Source organism: Neofelis nebulosa, chromosome 4 (genome assembly GCF_028018385.1).
Source record: "Neofelis nebulosa isolate mNeoNeb1 chromosome 4, mNeoNeb1.pri, whole genome shotgun sequence".
Classification (NCBI taxonomy): domain Eukaryota; kingdom Metazoa; phylum Chordata; class Mammalia; order Carnivora; family Felidae; genus Neofelis; species Neofelis nebulosa.
The window spans coordinates 141,484,928-141,501,956 of record NC_080785.1 but is presented as its reverse complement, the minus strand read 5'-3'; the positions used below and the strand labels follow the sequence as shown (position 1 = coordinate 141,501,956).

The 17,029-nt window shown below is 38.1% G+C and overlaps 1 protein-coding gene across 5 annotated transcripts in view; it reads right to left on the bottom strand.

Annotated features, from left to right (window-relative positions):
• The window catches only part of FHIT (fragile histidine triad diadenosine triphosphatase), a 1,415,554-nt gene that overhangs the window by 1,140,644 nt on the left and 257,881 nt on the right, over nucleotides 1–17,029 (bottom strand). The window lies entirely within an intron of this gene.

Sequence of the window (17,029 nt, the reverse complement as noted above, 5' to 3'; positions counted from 1 at the left end):
AAAAGTGCAATTAAAGATACCTTTCAACACATGATTTAACCAGTATAAGTCACATTTTTAAATAACATTTGGCTGTTAAAAATAAAAAATCATTAATATGAACTGAATGCTCAGTAAACATCCTGCTTCCTTGGCCATCAAACACCTTTAGCTTAACTAGTGTCTTAGATGTGATATTGAGATCCATTAAGAACGTGTTTTCTAGTAATAAACCAAAGAACATGGCTGAAATCTGCAGGTAATTTGCAGGAATAAAAACCGTACCTGAATCTCCCACATAGGCTTATCTAAGCTATTATCTTTAACAAAATTTCCTCACATTCTCAGGTTACTCCAGAAACATTTAAGAAAGCAATGGCACAGAACCGCCGTTTAGAGTTCAGCTCTGGACTCACGTGTCGTGTGTTTCAACCCTGCCTCTGCTACCTACTAAACAAGAGACTGCAAATCAGCTTGGCTTCATTTCTTGGGACCTCACATTTCTTGGAACCTCACTTTGCTTACCTGAAAAATGAAGAAAACGCTATCTACCCATAGGGCTGCTGTGAGGATTAAATGAAATAATATGCATAAAGCAATTTAAATAGTGACTAGGACCTTGAAAAGGTGTAATAAATATACACTGTTCTTCTTTGAGACCTTATTTGTTCTTCTTTGAGACCTTATTCCTTTAAAAATTACATTCCCTAAAAGGGCCTGGAGACTTAAGAAATTCATATACTTGGAGAATATATTCGTTTATTTTGCATGATCTCATTATTCGTTTTTCTATGTAAAAATTAGGGAGATGATATTTCAGGGTCCCTTAGTTCCAAATGCTGCCGCTCATTTTCAGTACAGATCTCAGTTAAGCAAAGGAGAATGAAAGGGTCAAATCGGCTCAGAATCTGCCAGCTTCCACCCTTGCTTGTAAACTTTATTCCATATGAGTCAAATGACACTCCCCAGAGAACACTCGTGAAAGTCCCTGGTTTACAGAAGTATTTACTTTGGGGTTTGGGGTTTGTTTTTTCAGGTTTATCTCTGGGAGAGCTTGCTAGAGCTAACAGTCCAGCAATTTTATTAAACTCTGTTCAATTTCAGCATTTTTTAAAGACTATATAGAAACCACACAGGCAGTGGCTATTTAAACTTCCCAGTGGATGCCAAAAATAATAAAAAGACACTTAAATGACCATTTTTGAGCAGAGCCAACAGCATGTGGCCTAATTATCCAACTACATGAAAAATTCTACAGAGTTTTAGCAGAGTGGAAGGGTTTGATATGCACAATTCAGAATGCAAGTGGCCACCTCACTAGGGTGTATAGAACTTTTCAAGTCTAAATAGAAGGTGCAGCTCTAACTGGGTAAGTTTATCCTCTGTTTTTTCCCTCCTGATTAACTTATAAGAAATGACAAATGGAGAGACAGTAAGAAGTTGATATAGCTAAGCCACTGATGAATAGAAATATTGAAAAGATGCCTAAGTGCTCTCCTTAATTTGTTGCCATTACAACCTTCTGAGGTAGGTATTATTATGCACATGTGACAGAGGAGGAAGCCACAGCTCAGAAAAGTAAGTGCCTTAAAGAGTAGGTATCAGAGCTGGTGTCCTGCCTTTTCCCTATTTGCCCCTTTGGATCCTTTGTCTGCTTTGTTGGTGGCCTCTCTCCTGCAGCCCTCTGCAGACTCAGCTCCCGTGCCCCCTGGCTTCTTTTGGGTTAAAACAATGGCAGGCAGCCTTCCCTAATTGCCCCTATCTTAAAATCATCTCCTCTTTATTTTGTTTTCCTTATCATGGGTGTAAACGTGATCATATACTTATTTGTGAATTTACTCAATGATATTTACTGGGAATCTAGCATACAGCGTGCATGCTGTTGTGGTGCTGGGAATATTATAGTAAATGAGACTCACATGGTCCATGCCCTACTTATTTCTTCTTTTGCAACTTAAATATTCAATATAAGGAATTTCTAGAAATCTAATACCGTGTCTTCTACAAATCTTTGGACGGTGTTGGACATACGAGGGATGCTCAGTAGCTGCTGGATAAAAGAAAGTCATCTGAAGTATCTGCAGGACCAGTAGAGAAGCTACCAAGTCTAAGACTCATTAATTTGATGAGCAAACCCATAACAATGCTGCTCATTAAAATAAGAAGTAAGAACATGTGGGATCTAACAAACAAATGAACAAATAAATAAAGGCTAAACAGACTGATAAATACAGAGAACAAATTGTTGGTTGCCAGGGTAGAGGGGTTGGGGGTAGGGAGGGGCAAAATGGGTGAAGGGTGGAAGATATAGGTTTCCAGTTATGGAATGAATAAGTCACTGAGATGAAAGGTACAGCACAGAGAATATAGTCAATGGTAGTGAAATAACATTGAATGGTTAAACCTGGTAGTTATACTTGGAGTGAGCACAGCATAACCTATTGACTCGTCGAATCACCATGCTGTACGGCTAAAACTAATGTGACACTGTATGTCAACTATACTTTAACAAAAAAAATAATGAAGAATTAAAAAAGAAGAAGAACGATGATAACTGGTGTTGAAAAAGGTGAAGTGAAATGAGTACGCTCATAAACCTCCCAAGCAAGTATCAATCTGTGTCATATCTCTATATGGCAATTTGCTTAACCACCACAAACAAGTCTGTGACTGGATTAATTGGCTTCCAGAAGCAAATCCTAGGAGCATGATTAAGGATGAAGCCAAATATATAGTTGGAAGTACATTCATGAATAATTTGAAAAAATTTCAATGGTAATAACCTAAGTGTTCAACAAGAAGGGACTGGATTAATCAACTGAGGCATAGGGGCGCCTGGGTGGCGCAGTCGGTTAAGCGTCCGACTTCAGCCAGGTCACGGTCTCGCGGTCCGTGAGTTCGAGCCCCGCGTCAGGCTCTGGGCTGATGGCTCAGAGCCTGGAGCCTGTTTCCGATTCTGTGTCTCCCTCTCTCTCTGGCTCTCCCCCGTTCATGCTATGTCTCTCTCTGCCCCAAAAATAAAAATAAAAAACGTTGGAAAAAAAAAAAAATCAACTGAGGCACACAATATAATGAACTATTAAAAATTATTAAAAACAATGCCATATCACATATTTCATGACAGGAACATATTCACAACCAATCATTAACTGAGAAAGGAAGATACAACATGATACATGGAATATCCAGTTTTTCTTTAAAAAAAATTGTTATATATGCAGAGAAAAAGCTCTAAAATAGCACTGTCCAACAGAAATATAATACAAGGCACATTTGTAGTTTTAAAGTGTTGGTACTCGCATTTAAAAAAGCAAAAAGAATTAGGTGAAAATTCATTTAATGGTATTTGACTTAACCCAACACACCAAAATAATAATGATTAATTTTTTTCTATACAAAGCCTTCGAAATCTGGTGTGAATAGTTTATACTTGGCACATGTCAATTCAGTCTTGCCACATTTTAAATATTCAGAAGCCACACGTGGCTAGTGGCTATCAAATGGAACAGCTCAAGTAAGCCTTAAAAGCAGGTGTGAAGAGAAAGAATTTGGATAAATTTACTTTCTTCTTTTATTTTCTTCAATTACCATTTATAATTTTACTATTGGCATATACTATTTCTGTAATATGTACAACAATGTTGGTTTTTAATATTAGGAAGGGAGGGGTTTTTTTCTTTCTCTAGACACTTCTTGGCTCCTCCTTTCTGCAAGTTCACAGACTATGTGCTTCCTAGAACTACAAGACTGTTCCCCTTTATTCCCCTCCCTTTACATACACTTCAAAGCTGCCTAGCTTCAGTCCTTGGGCACCTGAGTAGGGATCAAATAGTGCTGTTCTTCAGAGTGGCTGCTAAGCTGGTCCCTGCTTTCCAGGGGTGCCCCCCGGAATCTATTAGGACTCCAGGCACCGCTTCAATGGCTCTCTCGAGTTTGTGGAAGGGCATGGAATGGGACCAGAAATTGCTTAATTTGAGGTTAATTAAATAGTGATGACAAGCCTTAATCTCCAACTTGTCCTCAGATTGTAAACACTGATTGCAGCTGCAGCAATCTGCAATAAACCTATTGAGAGAAATCTTGACCAGAATGAAATGAGTATGTCAGTTACCCAGATGAAGCTAAGAGAGACAAGAGAAAAGAAATCCAGGCCTTTGTAACACCAGGAGAAATGGAGACCCAAAATAAGAGAAATTAAAGGAAGAATGTGTCAAATCTGATTCCTGTACAGCCCAATCAAAAAAAAAAAAAAAAAAATCACCAGATCCCACAAGCCTGGAGGCTGAAAGAAACAAAGATGGAGACACCAAGCCATGAGCTGTGCACACGAAGAAATTGAAACAGTTGCATCTCTATTGACCACTGATGGGGTTTCCGTGGGGCTTCTGGACAGAGGGCTAGACCACTGGAAGTGAGTTACAGCAGTTCACTAGAAGGGATCAGGGCAAGGATCAGAGTTACAGTGTGGTAGGAACTTACTACATGTCAGGTACTTCACATGTAATTTATTGGCAATTCTCACAATAATTTTATAAGGTGAGCATTATTATTTTCATTTTTTTAATGTTTATTGATTTTCGAGAGAGATAGAGATAGAGTGTGAGCAGGGGAGGGGCAAGGGAGACACAGAATCCAAAGCAGCCTCCAGAATATGAGCTGTCAGCACAGAGCCCAATGCAGGGCTTGAACCCACAAACCTCGAGATCATGACCTGACCCAAAGTCCAACACTTAACCAACTGAACCACCCAAGCACCCCTATTATTTTCATTTTAAAGAAGAGAACACTAAGTCTCAAAGAGGTCCCCTACCACGCCTCAGGCCATGAAAAACATGGGTGGAACCCAGATTTGAACCCAGACTGACTCCCTAAAGTCACAGGCTGCTCTGGCAAGGGCGAGGCAATGGCCAGGAAGTGAGAAAGGTGAACCAATAGTGAAGTTCATGAGGACGATGGGCAAAAAAAGAGCAACAATTCCCCTAAGAGGACCCGACTAGGAAGGCAGATGGCCTAGTAAAAGACTGCAAGCTGAAGGAACGTTTTGATAACACTGGTCCAGATGCACCCTGGAAAATGCCCTTCCTGGCCTCACTGACCTGGAGAACATGTCCACACACTTCAAGATCCAGAATCAACATGTGCCTCTTCTGTGAAGACTTCCCCGAAGCTCCTGGTGAGAGACGGGCATTAGTTTTTATATTAACAGGGCGGGGTGCATTGGGAGAAGGAGCAGACACCATGTCTTGTGTAAAGAAAGGTCGAAGAAATGAGAACCTGAACTTGAGGATGAGAAAAACTGGAGAAGGGAAAGAACCATGACAGGTGTTGTCAAATAATTAATGGACTAATATGTAAGGTTTTAATCCACACCTTCTTCCCTAAAGCCTTTTTGGGACAAAACATTTGTTCATTCATTTACTCCTTTCCTAGCGCTGCGAGAGTGCTAGAGAAATAACAGCGAGCAAAAACAGACACAATTCTGCCATCGGAGTACACACATCTGACAGGAGTCACGCAGCCATAATAAAATCACGCAAATAAATGAAGAATTGTGATAAGTGTACCAAATAATGGGGTAAATAAGATGTTAGGATTTTATACAAAATAGAAAACTGGAATTAATAAAGAGAGTGTATAGGGGAATAAGCTTCATTTCATTATTTGGAAGAACTTTCAAACAATCCACACAGTCTAGAAATGGCCCCACAAATGAACATACTTCCCTCTGGGCATTGGACCTGCCCAGGCTGAGGCAGGGGAGCGTGAGGGTGCAGCCCCTATATGACTTCTATAGTCCCTGCAAGCTCTAAGAAACTAGGATCCCATCATTCTAAACAAAATATCTTCTCAGAAGGCAATCAGAATTTGCTATATTGAATTTCTAGGAGACTCAGGAAATTTATGCAAAGAAGAATCACCTTCTGTGCATGGAGGGGAGTCAAGTGAAACAGAGTCCCCCAAGCTTTTCAGTAGCCCTCCACCTCCTGTCATAGCACTGATGACGTCTGTCCCATGCACTGCCCTGGAAGCTTCATGACAACAGGGGCCACGGGCTTGTTCATCACTGAATCAGCAGTACGTGGCGCATGGCATATATTAAGTATTTGTTAAGTGAACAAGTGAATATAGCACTAAAATGTAGTGTGTGCAAACACACTCACTTATAAAAACTGTCTTTTAGTGTTACAGACTTCATAAATGAACTTTATTGAATATTTAATGAACATGAAAGTCAATCACTTGCCTCCTGATTAATAGCTAGAGTCCCTTGTCCAAGCGGCCATTTAGTTCCATTAAAAATGAATAATTTTCCACGGAATAAATATACACTATACATAGAACATCCAGGGTTCCAGTGTTAATAAGCATTTAAGTAATGCAGAAAGACTAAGAATCTATTAACTAAGAGAGAACTCCATGAACTTGCCCTCTAAGTCGTCATTCATTTCCTACCCATTTCTCTTCTAAATTTTAAAATTATTTAGCCAAGGAAAAAAGTAGCTCTGAAAATGGAATAAATAAGGTTAATAGGGTGTCATATTTTGGTTAACATTTGCAGGCTGAAAAAATGTGTTTTTGTTAAAGATTTGAGAGATGTTATTCCTCCTGTGAAATGAAGAATACATTAGGGAAGATCAATACAAAACTGAAGGACTATATGTAAAATGTTAAGGGTCTATCACTGAAAAATTATGAACCGTGCTATAGAACTTAGCCAGGTCAGAGCTAAATTAAATTATTGATCTACATTCATTTTTTCCCTTTCTATGTGACGATCTCTTGATTTTTTATAGCGTGCATTATTGCCTATATGGTAAATGAATCATCTTATTCTAGCCCCAGCATATCTGCTTACTGACAATTTTCTAAAATTAATTGTCGTGTTGATAGAGTTCAGATTTACAAATTGAGCTATGCTCACATAAACATCTAAATATTCAAGGTAAAATTTATAAGCTTTTGTAGCATTAACTCAAAAAGAAAGAGGGCAATTTTCATATTTTTCAATACAAAGAATGGAAAGAAAAAATGAAATGCTATTTTTCTTGACACCATTTCACTACTTGATGGTACTTGATACATTTCATTGATGGAAATGTACTCATTCGACTTTTAAACAGTGACTTCACTGTATTGCTAAGCAAGGTAATGAAATCAACACTGCACGAATTAAGATCTGTGACTTTTCAGACCTAAATCTTCCTCGAGATGTGCAACCTCAAATTCTGTAAGCAGTTTTACCAATCGCTTTGGGGATTTCTTTAAATCAAAGAACTCTCATCCCCAGTCAGCCTCCAAAGTGATAGAAGAATGTGGCTTGAATTAGGATTTTCTCTCACCTGCTAAAAAGGGAAAATGGGTAAACATTTTGTAAGAAATGTAAATTCCAGAGACCCATGTTAATTCATGAAAAAGGAAGCTGACATAAGAGTTCTTGGTACAAATGATCTTGAATTTGGGGCTGAATTTAGCCAGTAGCTTTTGCCTACTGGGAAAATATTTTCTCTTTAATGAAGTAGTGTGAAACGCAGAGGCCTCTTCATTTTCTCTAACGGAGATACGATCATTCTGACTTGTGCTCCAAACAAGTAGAAATTATCCCTAATGTGTAGTTTGAGCATTTGTATCAAAATACAGTGAAATGCTGTTTCAGAGTCTGATGAGAAAATCATGTGAGCTCACAAAATGTCTGCCTCCCTCAGGTGGAGAAACGGTCGCTGCTTCTCCTTGGGCTGGTTGTCACTGCTAGAAGCTCCTGGCATTAGGGGAATGTCCCGCAGTCTCACACAAATGCCAAACCCTGTCCCTGGGACAAGGGGATTCCAGCCTCACAGCAGACCTGAGGGACTCTGCTTCTCTCCAGGTCTCCTCCAAAGCTGAGAGCCCTTTGCACTAGAAATCAATGTCATCCAGTGAAAACTCGAGGAGAAAGTTAAATACCAGCAGTAGCAATGTCTCTTGTGTACCAGTCTCTCCCCACTGTATTTCCGTCAAGTGACAAGAAGAAGGAAAACAGAGCGAGCAAAGCCTGAAGAGAGAACAATCAAAGAAGTGTAGAACTTGAGAGAGGGGAAGGACCAAAACTTCAAATAGGAAAAGGCTCAAGCATCCCACTGTGCAGAAATACAGAATGCTGTCTGTAGAAGGGCCCAACTGAAGGTCATCGATCAATACCTTAGGAAGGTCCCTCACCAGATTTTGGGCACTCTGAGCCTTGGTGTTCTTGGCACACAGTACAGAGTCCATTTCCCAGAGGCAGACTTTGTTAACGAGCTCAGAAGACCAAGGCATAAAACCAGACTGTCAAAGTAGAAGTCTACAATTTGCAGTATAACTGCTGCACAGGTGTCAGTATGACCAGTACGTTCCCTTCCTGAAGATGTCCTCCAGGCAATGCCAAATCCTAATCAGACAACAATTTGATGCGTAAGGAACCTGAACAAGAGGAGTTCATTTGATGAATTGAACGTTAAACTGCATCAGGGAGGATGGCGTCACCAATGAGAGGAAACACAACACGTGCTGGCTGCAGCTCTCTGGATCCATTGCCATGATGGGAACGGCCTTGCCAATAGAACAGCAATTGTTCCAATCTCCTCACAGGAAATCCATCTCCTCCAAAGAGGACTACATATGCACTCCTTCTTCTGCATTTCCATAGTCCAACCCAACATACATACCTATGTTACATCAAAACAGGAGCACATCTTAAGTTCAGCCTTGTTGCTTTTCTTTGAATTAACCAGGGCTCATAAATAGCTTTCCATGCCATGAAGCAATACCATGATAGATATTCTTGTACACACTCCTTTTCCCAAACTTCTGATTATTTCCCAGAGAACATTCCCAGATACAGAATTGTTGGGTCAAGTAGGCACACAACCATTCATTTACATATTGCCTAAGCCTGCTTTCACCCAATAACAGCAGATGACTAGAACAGAAACCAAGAAAGCCTACAATAGTTAGTCTCTGGTCATTTTCAGAAAAGGTTGGCCAACCACAGACCTAGAGTCTACGATTCGCTATAGGCAGAACATTCACAATAGGACACCATCCACAATAGGACTGGACTCCCCACACCATGACTATAAGCAGATCTTTTCCCTATCAATTATTTTCTAACCTTTAGCATTCTTTAACCAGTCCGGAGGTTCTATGGGACATAACTTCACTTATAATTAGAATAGTACTAAAAAATACTATCAGAGAAATGTAGCTCCATTATTTTTAACTACAGAAATTCATATAAATGGGAACTAAATCAAACAAAATGAGATAAGTTATAAAAAGTCCTTTCTTGCATAATAATCTATAATAAACATGAATATACATGTTTCTTAAACTTTGAAATAAAAATTGATTATTAAATGAAAAACTAAAAGAGATTTCATTTCTTGGGTCTTTGATCTGAAACAGCTAAAAATTTCATACTAGATTCTCTTTACTCATGAGCGAGACTCAGAAACTTGGCTAAGAAAAAAACACACAACTTTTTCTTGAAAAAGAATCACGTAGACCACATCTGAAATTTATAAATTCCTTGTTAATTAGATTTTAATCTACATGACTATACCATATGCTAGAAAACCATCCACATACAAACTGTAGGAGACTGTTTAACTGCCATTACTTTAAGAGCCATTTAAAAGATTTTCTATGGGATAAAGATTGGGTGATTTATCATGGTTTTATGCGCCTTTAATCTGCTCCATCTTCCCATTGTAAAATAAATATTGGTTTTAAAATAAATGGTTCTGCCCAGGTTTTGATGAGAAAAATTGCCCTGTAAATCACAAGCTCACATGTGCCAAACTCGAAGTCCAATGTTAACTAGTCCATTCCGATGAAAATAAGTCCATTTTATAGAACAAAATCTAAGGAAGACAATTACTTAAGTATATTATCAATGCTGCAATGTAACTAATTTGAGATATAAGCTTCCCCAACCTCTGTTATTTAATTCTTAAAACAACCACTAGCTGATGCCAAACAGATCCTCCGATCGGACTTTTTAAAAAGTGTTTTCTTTACAATAGTCATTATAATGGTCTAACTCCAATATACAAGTTATGTAATGGAAAATAAATACAAGCAAATCTGAGAGCAAATCTTTATCAATCACTTTTCTCATACTCAGGGTCCAAAGAAATTTAACAGTCACTTCCTTAAGACTATTTCACAGAGCTCTGAGAAACTGACAATAAATACATTTTCCTACAGCAAGCACAGCAGCCAAAAGCACCCTTGAAGATATGAATGGTTTAAAGCAGAGCTTTGCAAACCATCTGTGATGTAATACCAGTTGATTGTACTTTTCCCTTCCAATCTGCTGCAGGTTGATGATACAATTTGTAAAAGCCAATTAAAAGAGGCACTTGGATGATGTGGCAAAGCCAAACTGCTACAAAATTTCTAAACTGCACTGCCCATTAGGTATATGATTTTGGCCACTTGTGTGATTGTAAACTTTGCAGGAGCCACATTAAAAAATGTAAAAAGAATCAGGTGAGATTAATTTTAACAATATCTCATGTAACTCAATATTATCTACAATCTTATTTCAACATATTACACAATTATTATATTAATAACATTATATTTATATTGTGAAAATATTATGGAGGTGTTTTGCATTCTTTTTTTAAGTATTACCTGTGGAATCTAGTGTAGAATTTATACTTACAGCACGCCTCAGTTCACATTGGCCACATTTCAAGTACTCAATAGGCATATGCAGCTAGTGGCTACCGTGTTGGACAGAGCAGTTCTAAACCCTTACTCTCAAATTTCAGCACCTCCCTCTTCCCATTTTGAGTAGTACTGTATAAACCACCGCGGCCTTCAGAATGGCATCTCTTAGTTTCACTTCCTGTCTGATGTTTTATAATTAAGGGCTCCACTGCAGATAAGGCCAACACTTAAATAAAGAACTTAGCAAACACACGACTGCGGCTAACTTCATACTTCCTTTGATCCAATGCTATTAACAAGGGATGGATGTAGAAGTCCTCTGCTCTCCCCTCTCTAGAAGCAATCACTATTCTGAATGAAGCTGGTTTATTTCCTTCCCATCCACATTTTTACACTTTCTCTACAGATTATAGTCTTAAGCATTTACATAAATCTATTAACAAATGAAACCAAGTGTTTGTGTTTTACGGAGATGTCTGAATTTAATGCATTTGGCTCATGCAAACCCTTACCATATCCCCACAGCAATTACCAAAATGGAATCTCATATCTTTCCACTGTCCCACTCTATGATCTATGTCTTTGGAATCCGTACCACTTCCTGGCCTGGATAATTCCTACGCACAATTTAGGTCACAGCTTCAATGTCACTTTTTCAGGAAACCTTTGCTAATGTGCACTTTGCCCTAATGAGATTAGGTTCCTTGTTAAACTGCTCTTACCTTTTCTACTGCACTATCACAGTAGTGAATATCTCTTTTTGTATTGATTTAACATGTACCTTCATCATGAAAGTATAAGCTAGCAGCACCACAATTCCAACCAGACAATAAGTGTTCATAAATATTTGTTGTACGAATGAATGATTTTTTATTCTAGGAAGCCAGACTCAAACTCAACTCAGCTAGACATGAGGTGTGTCAGGATGGATAAAGCACCAGACTCAAGTTATATATCATGTTTCTTATGTCTCTTGTTGGGACATAAGCTTAGGATGTGTATTATCATCTGGATACTGAGTACCCTTATTTATTGGAATGTATGTTTTCAAATATAGTACCATCAAGTTATTCATAGTATATTGTTTTGGACTTTTATTGTCTAGTAAGTCTATATTTAGGGCTCCCTTTTCATTTATAATACTATTTGTATTCTCTCTCTCTCTCTCTCTCTCTCTCTCTCTCTCCTTCTGTAATTGATCAAGATTGCCAGATGTGAATGTGTTTGGAGAATCTTTCAAAGAATCATCTTTTACTTTGTTGATCTTTTCTACTATTCCTTTTGTATTCTATTTTGTTTGTTTTAGTATTTTATATTATCCCTTACCTTTACTTTATTTCGGTTTACTCTGCTATTTATACCTTTTTGGTTGAATGCTTAACTCACTGATAACCAGCATTCCTGTATTTATTTTTATTTAAAAAATAATTTATGTTTATTTATTTTTGAGACAGAGAGAAACACAGCGTGAGTGGGAGAGGGGGAGAGGAAGAGGGAGACACAGAATCTGAAGCAGGCTCCAGGCTGTGAGCTATCAGCACAGAGCCCGACGTGGGACTCAAACCCATCAACCGTGAGATCGTGACCTGAGCTGAAGTCAGACGCTTAACTGACTGAGCCACCCAGGTGCCTCTCCTTTATTTCTAATATATAAATTTGTGAATCTATAAATTCCCTTCTGTGTACCCCTCTAACTATACCCCATAAGATTTAAAATAAAGCATCTACCAATTTCTCTCATCACTTTTCTATGACTCAAAAAACATTTGAAAGCATGATCTTGAGTTTTCAAATGTATGAAATTTTGATGTCTACTGGTTTTTGGCCTCTAAATTTTTTCTTCTCTGGGATAGAATTTGTATTCATCAATGTTCAGGCTTCCTACATACAAATATTCTCTGCTAATGGAGTTCTAAGTTCTATAAATGTCCATTTGACCAAGCTAATCAGTGATATTTTTTTAAATCTTCTTTATCCTTTCTAAATTTTTAACTTTATTTGACTTATCAGTGTCTGAGAGAAAATGTTTAGATCTTCCTGATTATAATTACCTATATTCTCAATATCTTATGATGATTCTGTCAATTTTTATTTTATATATTTTTGAAATGATGCTGCTCAGTAATGTAGCTCCAGGATTAATATATTTTCCTGGTGAATTGTTCTATCATCATTAAATAATAACTCTCTGTAACCATAATAATACTTCTTGCTTTAAAGCACATTTTGTCTGATATTAATACATCATCCACGCTTTCTTTTGAAAGGTATTGGCAAGGAATATTATGTCAATTTCCATCTGTTTTCTTTCAATCGTCCCATCCATAATAGGAGTATCCCTTGTAAATAGTCTACAAAGAGTACATAGCTGTCTTCCTTCCCCATCCATCGTAACAATCTTTGTCTATTGACAGCTAAAATTAGACATTTTTGTATTTATTATGATTCCTACATATTTGGCCTTATTTCAACCATCAAATTGATCTACAATTTCCCCAGAATTAGGGATTATCTAAACATATCAAGTACACCACAGCCTGTACTGCTGTATCTAGCTGATGCTCATAATTTAGCTATTCTTGATAAGTCATTTAGACACATTAGCAAACTATATTCTCTTAAAGCTGTAAGGTAGTGAATCCTTATTTTTAAAAAAACCATAATATCCTTTTAAACTAAGCTAAAATCCTTACTTAAAAACTTATAAATAACATCCAAATTAAGATGTCCAATCCACTATTTTATTTCCTTACCTATAACATGAATATAAAAGAGTCCGTTTGCCATCCACCTCTGATGTGGCTGTATGTCCCTCTCCCCTATTATTTTTTTCATTTCTATCTAATGCAGCTCTGATTCTGTCTCTGCCTTTCCTACACTTCTTCCTCACTCCAGCTCTCTTCATCTCTTACCCCGACAACTGCGTTAATAACTTCTCTCTCACTGTCTTAATCTAACTCCCTTCCACTCCAATTTACCCTCCAGTTAAATGAGGGCCTTGTATTTTAAGCTAAGAAATTTGAACTTTACCCTGCAGGTCAGTGTCTCTCAAACTGAAATCCAACGACATAGTCTCACAGCTCCAAACATTCTGGAAGGACTTTTTATTTTAATTTGTGGTTCAATCCAATGAACATTCCACAAAATCTAAATGACAACCTGATAATTGAGCTGTGCTTTCCAATAGCAGTGCCTGAGTGTGTCCTTTTTTCCCCTCATCAACTCTGTTCTGTTCTCAGTGTCACTGGCACCAAACAATCACCCAAAGTGACAGCTTTTAACTTTCAATGTGTCAGTAAGCACATCTGGCTGTTCGGTTGGTGTGTCCTAATGCTAAAATTGTCCCAAGTCTGCCATTGTGCCCTTTAGTGGAGATGATTTGCAACTGAAAGATATTGTCATCAAATAAGGCTTTAATTTCTGAAGTTATTTAATTAATGGAGACTTTGATATGACATCATAAAAACTCATAGTGTGGCAGAGTAATGGTCGATTTTAATTGTTATGGATTAATGAGAAAAGAACAAAGGCAGAATTAATATGTAAATGATGTGTTTATATCAAATGAAAGCCAAATGATGTTATGGGACACTGTACAAAAGAAGGTTTCCAGATCTTTCAAATAGAGAAAAGTGGTAAGAGAATTGAATCATCATATGGCTCAGAGTAGTGACGGCATGCAAATTAAAAGAACCTTTACCAGTATTTGGAAACAGGAGGGAATGCAAATTTGCTGGAGGAGGTGAGGTGGTTTGCTCTGATAGTTTCTATTTCCCCAGTTAAATATGGAATAAGGGTGTCAGCTGAATGGGAGAACTGGGGATGGGTGTCAGAGGTTTGAGGTACAGGTAAAGGTGTAAATTACTTGTCTCAGAGAATAGAAGTACTAAGTGAATAAGGCAGGACTGCCAAGTGGAGCAGAGAATCTACTTGAAATTAGTGCACATAAATTTAAAGTAAGTCCATAAGACTTAGCATTGTTCTCCATCCATCTGCACTCAGGCCCAAAGTGGACAGAAAGCTCAGTGAAAGTCAAGAGTTATGCCAGACACAATCAAAAAGAATGAAATCTTGCCATTTGCACCTACGTGGACAGAACTAGAGGGTATTAAGCTAAGTGAAATTAGTCAGACAGAGAAAGAGAAATATCATATGACTTCACTCATATGAGGACTTTAAGAGACAAAACAGATGAACATCAGGGAAGGGAAACAAAAATAATAAAAAAAAAAAAAACAAACAGGGAGGGGGACAAAAACATAAGAGACTCTTAAATATGGGAAACAAACAGAGGGTTACTGGAGCGGTTGTGGGAGGGGGGATGGGCTAAATGGGAGAAGATTAAGGAATCTACTCCTGAAATCATTGTTGCACTATATGCTAACTAACCTGGATGTAAATTAAAAAATTAAATCAAATAAAAATTAAAAATAAAGAAACAAAAAGTTATGCCAGGCAAGTATGACAGAGATGACAAAGGAGAGATTAATCACAGCACCTAAACTTGGTGAGGAGGGAAATGAGGGCACGAGAGGGATAATCATTAGTACATGAAAGCAGTAGGTCAATAGATTGGAGGCTCTAAGGAGTCAAGGAACTCCTATTGGAATAGGAATGTTGTGGGCACATGAGGTGGCATCCTTGGAAAGACACATGGAAAGAGAAATGCTTTGAAATCCATTTTGAAGGTCAGCACCATGTTTCTTAACAAGAGCACTATGACATTGGGGATGCAAAAATTTTGCATTATGTAGGACTGTCCCTGGTCCTGAAATACATTTGGTATCCTTAATTCCTGCCCTCTAAGGGCCAGTGGTACTTCTTACATCTGCAAATAATCTCTCCTTACAATTGTAATGCCCTCTAGAAGAGGGAAGCCTCCTAGATTGAGGGCCACTGGCCTGGGAAATGACCAATAGGCAGAAAAAAGAGACATGTGACAGTGAGAAACTGAAGGAACTGGGAGGCCAGAGAAGAGTCTTCTATGTGGATATTTTCACCAACAACGAAGGCAGGAGGTGATGGGCATAAAGTCAGTGAGCTGGGGGTAAATTTTTCAATAACTAGGCAGTAGGATTATCTGATGGCACCTGCTTTCTTTTTTTTAATGTTTATTTATTTTTGAGACAGAGTGTGAGAAGAGGAGGGGCAGAGGAGAGGGGGAGAGACAGAATCTAAAGCAGGCTCCAGGCTCTGAGCAAGCTGTCAGCACACAGCCCAACCCAGGGCTCGAACTCACGAGCTGTGAGATCATGACCTGGGCTGAAGTTGGACGCTTAACCAATTGAGCCACCCAGGTTCCCCTGAGGGTGCTTCTGTGGATAAAGAGAAAAGAAGTTGTCTGTAAGTGACAGCAGAGATGAAGAAGGACACCATGTCCACTTCAGACGCTGAGAAAAAACAGTGACCACCTGAGAGGGTGAGAGATATCCTTAGATGGATATCTAAGAGTATCAGAGCAGCACTTACAGAACTTTCTGTGATGATAGAAATGTTGTATATCTACGCTGTCCAATAAGACAGCCAATAGCCACCGATGCCTATCAAGTCCTTCAAAAGAGGTTAGTGTGACTAAGGAAATAAATTTTTTACTTTGTTTAATTTAAATCTGTTTGAATGTAAAGAGCCACACGTGGCTAGTGGTTACCTTATTGGATGGTGGAGAAGAGTAAAAGGTGAAGGGAACATTCACAAATTAGTTTAAAGATGCAGGAAATTCTTCTTAATCTCTGGGTCTTGAGGAAAAGGGACAGGATAGATATGAATCTAGTTAACTTTGTGGGTCTGGAGAAGGAAGGTAAGATAAGTCATGCTTGACAGCATTATCATTTTCAATAAGCAAGATCCCCAAAATCCATTTTAATTCATTTCTGCCTCCTCCCAGACTAACTTCTGGACCATACTATTATGGAAGACAATTGAGAAAATCTTCTAAAGACTAAAATGTCTCCACCATGTAAAAATGATTTCTTCCTATAAGAACAATCTGGTATTAATAGACTATCACTATTGACTGTTCCTCTGGGACCTAAGGGTCCCTTCCCCAAAGACTGGCTTTCTATCTCTAACAAAGAAAGAAAAAAATGTTACTTCTGAGAATTCCCTGTTAAAAGATGGTGCTTTTTAGAAATCGTATTTATTGCTTTTTTGAGTTTTTACAAAAGAATATAAAGACATTGGTTCTTTGTTATCCAAAATAAGGTAAAAGTATTATGATTGGTTGCAGTCATAAAACTATAATTAGTGTTTTAATAAAATAATAAAAAAGGGTCGTGAACCCCCACATCCACCCCACCACACACCACAGACTTCCAGAATGGAATTGTAGTCATGCTCTTACAGTTTCAGCACCAAC